Below are 12,504 nucleotides of genomic sequence, written 5' to 3'. Positions count from 1 at the left end.
GTTTCAGATTCAGAAGAAAGTCCGACAATAACTGTTAATAACCTTATTGCAGACAGAAACGACCTCAATTCCACAAGTGACCGACATCTGCTGGCCTCCAAACACCCAGCAGGAACACACGTTAATGTTCTTCAGTCAGACTTTTGTTTGTTATAAGTGTTGCTGTTTCCCATTACAGGCGTTTCCAGAACCGGCTCTATCCTCTCAGCCCGCTTGAATTTGTATATTTATTTATGAGCCGATCTCTCTTCATTAACTATAATGTAAATAATCCTGTGACTCCCGGCGGCAGAAAAATGGCTCCCATTGCACGTCATTATGAAGCTCTGGCGGGTGTGGGCAGATATGGAGTGTGAGAGGTCAGGATCGGTGTGTATGAAGCGTGTTGTTCAGGGCAAACAGTGTGACGCCGCAGACCGTAGAGGATCATTACAGAGGCAGCGGCTCTCAGAAAGTGCCACATTCATCACACACTATCCTTTCAGAAACCTTTTAATGAATCCCTTGTTTATTTCCCCACTCCTTCTCCTTTAACCGTCAGCTTATTCAGAGGGAAGCACAAGTGTTAGCTTTTAAGTCAGCTGAAGCTTTCAGAAGAGTGAAGATTAATTTCATTTATTTAGTTAGTTTAAGCACTTCTTGTGTTATTACCTCTTTAGTATAAATCGCTGTAAATAGACGCATCTGATCAAATAAAATAGTTTTTTATATATATATATATATATATATATATATATATATATATATATATATATATACATGTGTGTATGTATATATACACACACACACACACACACACATATATATATATATATATATATATATATATACATATATATATATATATATATATATATATACATACAAACGTACATATATGGGTATTATGCAGTATATTATATATACTTATTACTTCCTCTTGCCTCCTTGGTATAAATTGCTTAGTTCACTCAGATGTGTTATATATATATACAATATATAAATATACAAAATATTATATTTATCATTTAACCGTGAGTGTTTGCTTTTAAAGTCATCTCAAGCTTTCAGAAACAGCAGCAAAACTCCAGGCTTTGTGTCTTTTATGTGCTTTAACATTTGCGTTGCATGTTTCCCATTTTCTCGATCCTGGGAATGATAAAATGGCTCTCCTCAAATATCCAAATGTCATGTGGCCCATCCAGTCAGAACTGATATGAATAAACTCTCTGTTAGATCAGATATTTAAGAGAGTTAAGCATTCTGGGTAGGAAATGTCTGAGTGTGGCTTCATTGGGTCTTTGCTGTCAGCCGCAGCTGAACACTGGGCCATCAAAACACCTTAGAAACACCCGCAGGTTTACATCGCATTATATCCTGCTGGATCTGTTATGATGGTGAATGTGGTTACAGTGCTGTTATTGTTTACTAAAACTATTAAAAATAATTTTTGGGTAGTTAATATAAAGTTGAAATAAAAGAAAATATATTACAGAAAAACTTTTCAATTTCTAGAAATAAAATAAGTGTTAGCAATTACATTTTTAAATTACTAAATGACAAAGAAAACAGAAAATATAAAGCAACTAATTCTGAATATAAACCAAAATAGTATCTCAATGATAGTAAAATAACACTGATATAATTTTATGAATCTGAGCTAACATTAATTATTGTAACAAACAGTTGTATTTGTCAGTTGTACGTGGCTCCTTTAGAGCTCAGGACACTTAATAGAGAGGCAAATTAATCATTTTTGCTTATTTTTTCCTAAAATATCTTGATGTAAATGAGTCAATAGTTGCAGATAGCAGCTCAGATCATTTGACCTCGGGAGAATTTAATCAGAAAAGTTTGAGTTCGTATTGAGATCTCTGATATTATTGAGGAGGAGAAACATCTGAGATCTTATTAGTAGTTTTTCTTCCCTGTGTGTTTTTTGTTTGTGTGTGTGTGTTTGAATGTTGGTTGTTTTGTGCTTGCGCAGCACGTGTTAGCATGCGCAGAGGTGTGTGGGTCAGCGTGGCCCTCTGGGGTTTAGGCCTGATTTCTTCTGCATACGTCAGCAGGCTACATCTGAGGAAATTACAGCAGCGCTCAATGAAAGGACTAATCGAAATTCACCTATAGACAAACATACACATGTGTACTCCTTGACCAAAGGGCATGAAACACAGACTGCATTTCTAAAGGTCAAAGGTCAGGTTACAGTAGTGCACAGCAAGTACTCAATAGTAACACCAAAGAGAGTGTCTTAAACTGAAAAACACCACTTCTCAGGCAGTATACAGAGCATCTGTGTCTGTCCTGTCTATTGAGATGTCTTCATCTGGTCTGTTTTAGATGACAGCACAGATGTCCTTCACTGCTGGTGATATCCCACAATCCTGTGCATGCAGTTCACAATTGGTGGAATAAAAAAAAGTGGCTGAAAGAGGTAAATAAAATTGTTTTGATTTAATTTGTCATCTATCTAATTTGTGTATGTATTAGTGCTGTCAAACGATTAATCACATCCAAAATAAAAGTTTTTGTTTACATAATATGTGTGTGTACTGTGTAGATTTATTATGTATATATAAATACACACACATGCATGTATATATTTCAGAAAAAAATGTTTATATGTTAAATATATTTATTTATAATATAAATGAGATGAATATAAATATAGTCATGTAAATATTTTCAAAATACATACTGTATATGTGTGTGTTTATATATACATAATAAATATACACAGCACACACACATATATTATGCAAACAAAAACTTTTATTAATCGCCATTAATCGTTTGACAGCACTAGTATATATGTTTCAAAGCAATATTTTCAGAGTATGTAAATTCAGTATTTTTATGCATCTCTATTATATACTGTATATAATAAATTAATGAGTTTATTTATTAATTTTGTAAGTTATCTTTTTGGAGACTGAAAAATGTGGAATGACTGCATTTAGTCCTGCCAAACAATCAATTAAATTCAATTCAAGATGATTTGTATAGCGCTTTTTACTATACAAATCGTTGCAAAGCAGCTCTACAGGAATTTAAGTTTCCACAATATATTTATATATTGCAGAACCTTAATATATTTAACTTATGGCCAAATTTGGTAATTCTGTATGTTGTCTGAGCATTGGCATCCTCTGAGGTCCTCTGATGGGTTGGCATCATCTCTTCTCAGGTGTTCGGTCATCTCAGATCATTTAAGGGTTGGATCCAGACTGAAGCTTCTGTAATTCCTAGTTACCAAAGGATGTTAATTAGAAACAGAGAAACAAAGAGAGACATAATTAGCGTAGCTGCTGTTACATCTAAGCAAAAATGATTTGTTCAACCCAAGCTAAAGAATAATAATAAATGTACATTTGATCCGATATAACTGCAGTACAAGATTATAAGATGCATTATGTGAATGCTTGGCTAAAGAGATGTGTCTTTAATCTAGATTTAAACAGAGAGAGTGTGTCTGAACCCTGAACGTTATCAGGAAGGCTATTCCAGAGTTTGGGAGCCAAATGTGAAAAAGCTCTACCTCCTTTAGTGGACTTTGCTATCCTAGGTACTACCAAAAGTCCAGAGTTTTGCGACCTTAGGGAGCGGGTTGGATTGTAGTGTGGTAGAAGACAAGTTAGGTACGCAGGTGCTAAACCATTTAGGGTCTTATAGGCAAGTAATAATATTTTGTAAATGATGCGGAACTGAATAGGTAGCCAGTGCAGAGACTGTAAAATTGGGGTAATACGATCATATTTTCTTGACCTGGTAAGAACTCTAGCCGCTGCATTTTGGACTATCTGTAGCTTGTTTATTGAAGATGCAGGACAACCAGCTAGCAGTGCATTACAATAGTCCAGTCTAGAGGTCATGAATGCATGAACTAGCTTTTCTGCATCAGAAACAGGTAGCATGTTTCGACGCTTGGCAATGTTTCTAAGATGAAAGAATGCTGTTTTTGTAACATGGGAAATATGATTTTCAAAGGACAAGTTGCTGTCTAATATAACACCCACATTTTTTACTTTAGAGGATGTAACAGTGCATCCGTCTAGTTGCAAATTGTAATCCGAGAGATTCTGTGTACTGTTTTTTGGTCCAATAAGTAATTTCTCTGTCTTATCTGAATTTAATTGGAGGAAATTATTGGTCATCCAATCTTTTACATTTTTTACACAATCCATTAGCTCAGATAGTTTAGAAGTTTCATCTGGTCTTGTTAAGAGATATAGTTGAGTATCATCAGCATAACAATGAAAACTAATCCCGTATTTTCTAATAATATTACCAAGGGGCAACATGTATATTGAAAATAGCAGAGGACCTAGGACAGATCCTTGTGGTACTCCATTGAGCAGACACAACTTTTTCTAAAATTTTAGACATAAACAGAAGATTTGAAATGGGTCTGTAATTTGCCAGTTCATTAGAATCTAGTTGTGGTTTCTTAATAAGAGGCTTAATAACCGCCAGCTTGAATGGTTTTGGGACGTGACCTAAAGATAACGATGAGTTAATAATATTGAGAAGCGGTTCTTCTGCTACAGGTAACAACTCTTTCAGTAGTTTAGTGGGTACAGGATCTAATAAACACGTTGTTGGTTTAGATGCACTGATAAGTTTATTTAGCTCTTCCTGTCCTATAGTTGTAAAGCACTGCAGTTTTTCTTTGGGTGCGATGAATGAAGCTGAAATACTAGACGCAGTAGAATCTACATTTGATATTGTATTTCTGATGTTATCTATTTTATAAGTAAAGAAATTCAGTCATTACTATTAAACTGTGAGGGAATATTTAGATCGGGTGGCGTCTATTTATTTGTTAATCTAGCCACTGTGCTAAATAAGAACCGCAATTTTAATCAAATTAATTAATTATTAATCGCGAATTAATCGCGATTAATAAAAGTTTTTGTTTGCATAATATATATGTGTGTGTACTGTGTATATTTATTATGTATATATAAATACACACACATACAGTATATATTTTGAAAATATTTACATGTCTATATTTATATTCATATAATTTATATTATAAATAAATATATTTAATATATAAAATTAACATATTTTTCTGAAATATATATATATATATATATATATATATATATATATATATATATATATATATATATATATATATATATATATATATATATATATATATATATACATGCATGTGTATTTATATATACATAATAAATATACACAGTGCACAATATGTAAACAAAAACTTTTATTTTGGGTGCGATTCATTTTTTACATTTTTATTGCATGTTTTGATTTAATACTTGATTAAATACTATATAGTTTCACATATTTATTTTTTTATGTATCTCTATTTTATGCATGTACAGTGTGTGCACACAAACACACTTATTCTTCTTTATTTATTTATGTATGTGTAAAACTTTACTATTTATTTCATAAGCTATCTTGCATGCAGTTCACCATCGGTGGAACAAGAGAATAAAAAGGAGTGATGGAAGGAGGTAAATAATAATGTTTTAATTATATGTTTTTATTAAAGTAAATAAAAAAAAGCTAAAAATCTAATCTAAATGATCTAATCTATAGTAATAGATTTTTAGCCTTTTTTAATAACTTGTAGCTGTACGTTTTGATTAAATATAGTAATTGTTTCTCTCATTTTGTATTCATTGTAGATCATAAGATGTGGCTTGGAAGATGGAAGCTGGTTTCCTTCAGAGCTGACAGAGGGTAATGCCGCTTCTGATTTCGGACACGGTGTGAGTCTAACATGAGAAAATGATTATGTAGCAGAACTGGACTGAAAGCTCTGTGAACAAGTGCTGTAATCCCCCGCTAAGAAGAACGACAAGAAAGAAAAGAGAGGAAGTGAAAATCAATGGAAGATAGAGAGTTTCCTCTGCTAATTAACTAAAGCTCATTCACTGTCATAAATCTACTGGAGGAAAACACAGGTACTGAACACCAGCACCATCTCCATCTGTCCAGTTTCACATCAGACCATCCACACACGCACGCACGCACACACACGCACACACGCACACACACACACACACACACACGCACACACGTTTGTTTTTGTGAAAAGTGGGGACATCCCATAGGTGTAATGGTTTTTATACTGTACACACTGTATGTGCTATTGCCCCACACCTAAACTTAGCCCTCACAGGAGACTGTGCATTTCAAAAAACTCACTCTGTATGATTTATAAGCGATTTGAAAAGTGGGGACATGGGTCAATGTCCTGAAAAGTCACCTTCTCCTTGTAATACCTGTGTCATTATACAAATGTATGTCCTCATTTGTCACAAAAACGCACACACACACACTGCTATAGTTTATTTTTGACCAAATAAATGCAGCCTTGGTGAGCAGGAGAGACTTCTTTAAAAATCATTAAAAGATTCCAAACTTTTGAATGGCAGTGTATGTATAGAATTTCACTTAATGTTTATGATTTTAGTTTTAATTAACTACAATAACCCTGGTTTCAACGAGGGTTCTAAAATAAATAACATCAACAGGAATGTACACTATTTAGGTAGTCCAGCTTTGTTGTGTGAGGTTGAATAAACGCATAAGAAAATATTTGTACCTGCTGCAGGACAAAACTGAATGATGAGGACTTTCATGTGCAAATTTCAGCGTTACCTTTACAAGAACCCCTGCAGGATGACTGAGGCGTTCCTTTAAAGACAAACAACAGACAATTGAGCAGACGATCTCTAAATGGAGTTGACATAAAGAAATGTTTAACCGTTGCAGCGAGTAAGATTTGGACACACTAAAAACGCTGTCACATTAAAATGCCTTTCAACTGACGTCCTGTTTGTTATTAAACCCGCGGATGCGGAGACGCGCGGGACAGAAGGCCAAAGATCCTCCCCGACGAGGAGAACACAAAATAAAAATAGATGAAACATCCTCCGTGTTGACGTCTCTGAACAGGCCCGGACGCATGCCGCTGATTGAAGACGGCGACATTCAAAGCGCACCTCTGATGGAAAAAAAGGCCTGATTCGACTCATTACTGCACTTCAAACCCGGCTCAGTGCTGACATGCAGCGCAGCCCAATCATAATTAAGCTGCATAAATAGCAAAACTCACCGAGGAGGCAGAACCGTTGTGTGGAGGGATTGATGTGGAAGACGACAGGGACGCTGGAGATTTCTTGAGGCTCGATGGCTGAATCAAAGACGCTGTGGGGGTCAAGGAGGACTAAGTCAGTACTAAAGATCCTGTTTTTAGCGACTGAGCCCCTGCGGTGCGATTAGCACACTGCTAACATGACAGCAAAGCTATAAACAGCCGCTCAGCATTACTTTATCTTTGGGTCAGTCTCGCATAGACAGATCTTTGAATTTCAGCTTAAAGTCTGGTTCACTTTGCAGTTTATATTCACCGAAGAGACCAGTAAAGTGACCAGCTACATTTCATTTTGTTTTAATGCATTATTTAAGGGCCTTTTCAAAATTAGTACCTTATTTACCCCTAAATGGCGCATATAAGTGCCTTAAAGATATATATTAGTACCTAAGTGAACACATTGGTACCTTAATAGTACATATGTGACCCTGGAGCACAAAACCAGTCTTAAGTCGCTGGGGTATATTTGTAAAAATAGCTAAAAATACATTCTATGGGTCAAAATGATGGATTTTTCTTTTATGCCAAAAATCATGAAGACATTAAATAAAGTTCATGTTCCATGAAGATATTTTGTAAATTTATTACCGTAAATATATCAAAACTTCATTTTTGATTAGTAATATGCATTGCTAAGAACTTCATTTGAACAACTTTAAAGGTGATTTTCTCAATATTTAGATTTTTTTGCACCCTCAGATTCCAGATTTTCTAATAGTTGTATCTCAGCCAAATATTGTCCTATCATAACAAACCATACATCAATGGAAATATTGATAATCTTTTTCAGATTATGTATAAAGCTCAATTTAGGAAAATTAGCCCTTATGACTGGTTTTGTGGTCCAGGGTCACATATTTGTAACTTTCAAAAAGGTACCGCCCTACTGAAAGCTTTTGTATCTTTTTTATATTTATTATTGTTTATTTCTGTATTATTTATTTTATTATATTACTGGCATTAAATAAGTCCATTATTATAATATTTTTTTTACTGATTACCACTGTATTTAGTATTTATTAATAAATGCATTTATTATTCCATGCTGGTCTATTATTAAATCACTGGTATGAAATAAATTATTTATATTTATATTTATTTGTTATAAATTTGTTATATATTCTTTATTAGTAAATAAATATATTATTTAATGTGGTCATTTTTTATTATTTTTATATTTGATTTTTTGCTATACATTTTTCTATATTATTTATTCATAAACTGTATTCTTTATGCCAGTTTATTATTACATCATAGCATTAAATTATTTATTTATTTATTTATTTTTATTTGTTTTAAATGTATTACATATTATTAATTAATAAAAAAAATGTAAAATTTCATATTTATTATTTTTGATTTCTTTATATTTATTATAAATATATTATTCATTCATAAATAAATGTATCATGCCAGTCTATTATTATATCACTGACATTAATACATTTAATTAAAATAAATTAAATATAAAAATGGTGCAATGTTATATTGTGATATCAAATGCCATAGGTGTTTATTTATTTATATATTAATAACTGATAAAAATGTATTATTTCATGTCAATCCATTATTATATCATTAATTCATTTAATTTAAATAAAATAAATATAAAAATGGTGCAACAGTCTCCAAAAAAAAAAAAAAGACAAAAAGAAAAGAATGATCAGAATTGTTTCTGTCCAAAAGTAAGAAGTTGGCCTGCTCCTTATTTCTCCAAACTCATAACTCAGAAGTTGAATATTGAGTTCAGCTCTTGGATAGTTTACTTGCTACTAAGTGCCTCAAACAAAACTCTTTGAGTTTTGAATATCTTTCATAGTTTTGAATCAGGAAAATTTGGGTAAATTCACTGATTAGTTTCCTCAAAAGTGTAAACCAGTACATTTTTAACTAGATCTGGTGAACAGAAGCCAGACAATCAGATTACAGTTTGCCAAATCGAGAAAGTGCTTTCCAGTTTCATAGGCACCACAAATCAGTCTGTATGAAATATGCCCTCAAGAGATGTTTTGATGAATTAAAACCAGCCTTGTTCAAAATGTAATCTTGTAGCTTCACAAAACTGAAGTTGAGCCACTGATGTCACATGGGCTGTTTTACCGATGTCCTTGCTACGTTTCTGGACCTGGGAACATTACAGTTGCATTGCTGTCTATGCAGGGTCAGAGAGCTCTCCGATTTCATCAAAAAAATCTTAAAGGGGTCATTGGATGCTCATTTTCCACAAGTTGATATGATTCTTTAGGGTCTTAATGAAAAGTCTATACAATTCTTTGGTTAAAATTTCTCAATGGTAGTGTAAAACAACACCATTTTTACCTTCTCAAAAACAGCTCTGTTCACAGCAAGCCGTTTCGGTGCACGTTCCTTTAAATGCTAATGAGCGCTCAGACCCCGCCACTCTCTTCTGTGGGGTGACAAGCTGTTTACTTTAGCCGCGGAACTTGCTAACTAGCACATTATTAGGAAAGAAAAAACTTATACTCACTTCTTCTGTAGGTGAGGCTGGATCATGAATGATTCGCACGAACATAGATGCATTTAGATAGATCTGGGACGCATTCCCTTCAAAAACAAAAGTAATCCGCTGCATCTTCAGCAGCTCAGATGTCAGGAGTAAATGACTGCTATGTTCATTATTACATCCAACAACAGAACACCTCAATCGACATTCTTGTCTACATCTGCTCCGATGGTGAAACAATGGCGGACTGATGACAGCTCACTCAGGGCGGGTCTGTGATAAAACACCAGTGTCAATCAACAATCGTGGGAGGGGCTTGTGCAGAACTACGTCACTCTGCCAAGAATCTGAGAAAGGGGTTTGGATTTATCGGGATTTAAAAAAAGGGTGGATTTTTATAATTATAGGGTGGTTGTGTACACACACTGCCAAGACACATTTTAGTTCAAACAACATGTAAAAGTGAATTTTGCATCCGATGACTCCTTTAATTTGTGTTTTGGAGGTCTTACGGGTTTGGAATGACATGAGGGTGAGTAGCCTAATTAATGACAGAATTTTCATTTTAGGGTGATCCCTTAATACAAGTTTGCAGTAAACAACCCCCTCCTTCTCAACCCCGATTCAATGTAATTTCTGTCATTCATTGACCGCGTTAACAAAATATGAGGTACTAACGGGTATGAGAGTGGCAGTAACTAAACGTCAACCGCAGATCGATGATACCGGAGAAACGGCGTCATTACGTCGCAGGGCCGCGGCGATCCCGTCATTCATCAGTGCGTGGATTTTAACGAAAGAGCGATGGCCTGACGTCCGATGTTTACGCCGCTCGTTCCAGCTTTCCACTAACTCTCACCGACTTTAAATGAAAGCCCATATTCACAGACAGCTCAACATGTCTTTCTGTCAAGAGCCGCATACGAGATTGAACCCGGGGTGAGTATTTTAATCTCATCTGAAGGCAGATTGCTTTAATATTTTTATCTGCTCTAACTGGGTAGCGGAAAGCGAGAGCGAGCACATTTAGATGAGATTATGTCGGGCACAGTTTGAGCTTGTGTGGACGCGCGCGCTTACACTTAATGGACCCTTTTCACACTGTGATGACTCATTTAACAGGCAGCATCGAAATCCTCGAAAGTTTTTTATATTTAGATTTTTTTGTAAATGTATGTACATTTATAACACTATACTTATTGTAAGTATTATATCACCTTTGCATCAAATTACAAAAAAAAAATAATAATTTTGCGAGGGTGTTTCAGTCTCTCTCAATTGTTTTCTCTTTTTTTGAAAGTCATGAAAACACTACCGTAGAGTTTTTCTTTTGCTATTTGAGCAAGTGGGAATGCGAAAAATATGTTTGTGGTACTCTCCCATTCACTGCTGTTGAAGTTAACCCAACTATGACGACTTCCGGTGCTGAGAAACCCCGGGAATGTGAAAAAGGTCCATAATTCAAAGTTTTCGACGCAAATGAAGCTTCATAATTTGAAATTGCCACTGTGAAAGCGAAAGCGTTGCAGATGACTCTGAAAACATCCCCTGATGAGATGAAGAGGCCCCAAACAAAAGATTTACAGCAACAGTGAACGGGTTGTGTTTGGAGACGCAGCTGCTGAATATTTTCACACAAACGAGCATAAAATGTTGTTATTGACACAAAACCAGGGCTTCCCTCTGAACTGGCAGCCAATGCGAAACAAAATGATGAAAGTTTAAAGAATCGGCATCAATATCTCAGTTCGTCCCCGTTCCTCTGGAGGAGGCCTGGCTTTGAAGCGCCGCATTTGTCAATAGTCAACAATCTTTATTTATGGACGCTCTTCAGAAGGCCTGTCAGATGGGATATTTTGGAGCAGAATTGCACTAAATCTTTCAAATTCTGTCATTATTCTCGTGGGCCGTGGCCCTGAAACGGTCTCGGTCTTCTGTATACTCTGGCTCTGCATTATATCTCATGTGCATGTGCTCATGCAGAAAAAAACTCTCGTTCGGTATCTGCCTCGGGCTAAAGTATAGCTAAAGATTTTTCACAGAGTTCACTTGTACTTGGACTCTTTTTCCCCCCTGCGTTTCTGAGTGTTTACTTGCTCTCAGTGAAACCGAACAGCTGTATTGGTGAAGAAGTTTGACAGATGAAAGAATTTCCACTCTGTTGAGGTGTAAAATAAGCCAAAAACATTCACTTTCTGACATATTTTAGTTTTTTGTTAAATCTTAGATCTACTCTTATGTTTTATTGTAGTAAATGTGTAGGTTTTTTTGGCGTATTGATTATCACTTGTATAACCACAGTTTTACTACACATACTGTGGTAAACTATGGTTAGTGTAGCAAAACCATGGTTAATTCGTGGTTACATGGTTTAACTATAGTGTACATACCATGGTTTAACATAGTGTGCATAACATGGTGTAACCATGGTTTTTGGTTTAATTTGTAGTAAAACCATTGTTAATTTTCGTAAGGGTTAGTTTGGTATTTTCACAGCTGGCCTATTAATTGCCTTTGCAATTGGGTTTATGACAGTGAAAGGTTTGGTTGCTGTCTTGCATTTCTCCATTGATGGTCATTATGTCATATTCTGACTAACCATTTTTGCAAGCAACACAGAAAATGCAGCTGTTCAATTATATTATAGTAGATGTTTTGCCAGTGCTCAATTTTGTTGGAAGCTTCTAAAAGCCATGGTTGTGTGCTATCAATAATTGAATTGAAAGTAAGCATGCTTTATTTCCAAGTCATGACCTGAAAAGAGGCAGTTCTTTAATTCTAAACGACCCTCTTAAAAGTGTGAAATGCACTTATTTTTTCCCATCTTTGTTCTTGCAGTGCCATCAGTGATGTCAGGATGTCTTTTTCCAGAAGATTTAAAAAGACCTGTATATGCAAAAATGAGTGTCTAAAG

This window comes from Barbus barbus, assembly GCF_936440315.1.
Source record: "Barbus barbus genome assembly, chromosome: 19".
In the NCBI taxonomy this organism is placed as follows: domain Eukaryota; kingdom Metazoa; phylum Chordata; class Actinopteri; order Cypriniformes; family Cyprinidae; genus Barbus; species Barbus barbus.
Note: the sequence above shows the minus strand (reverse complement) of the source record.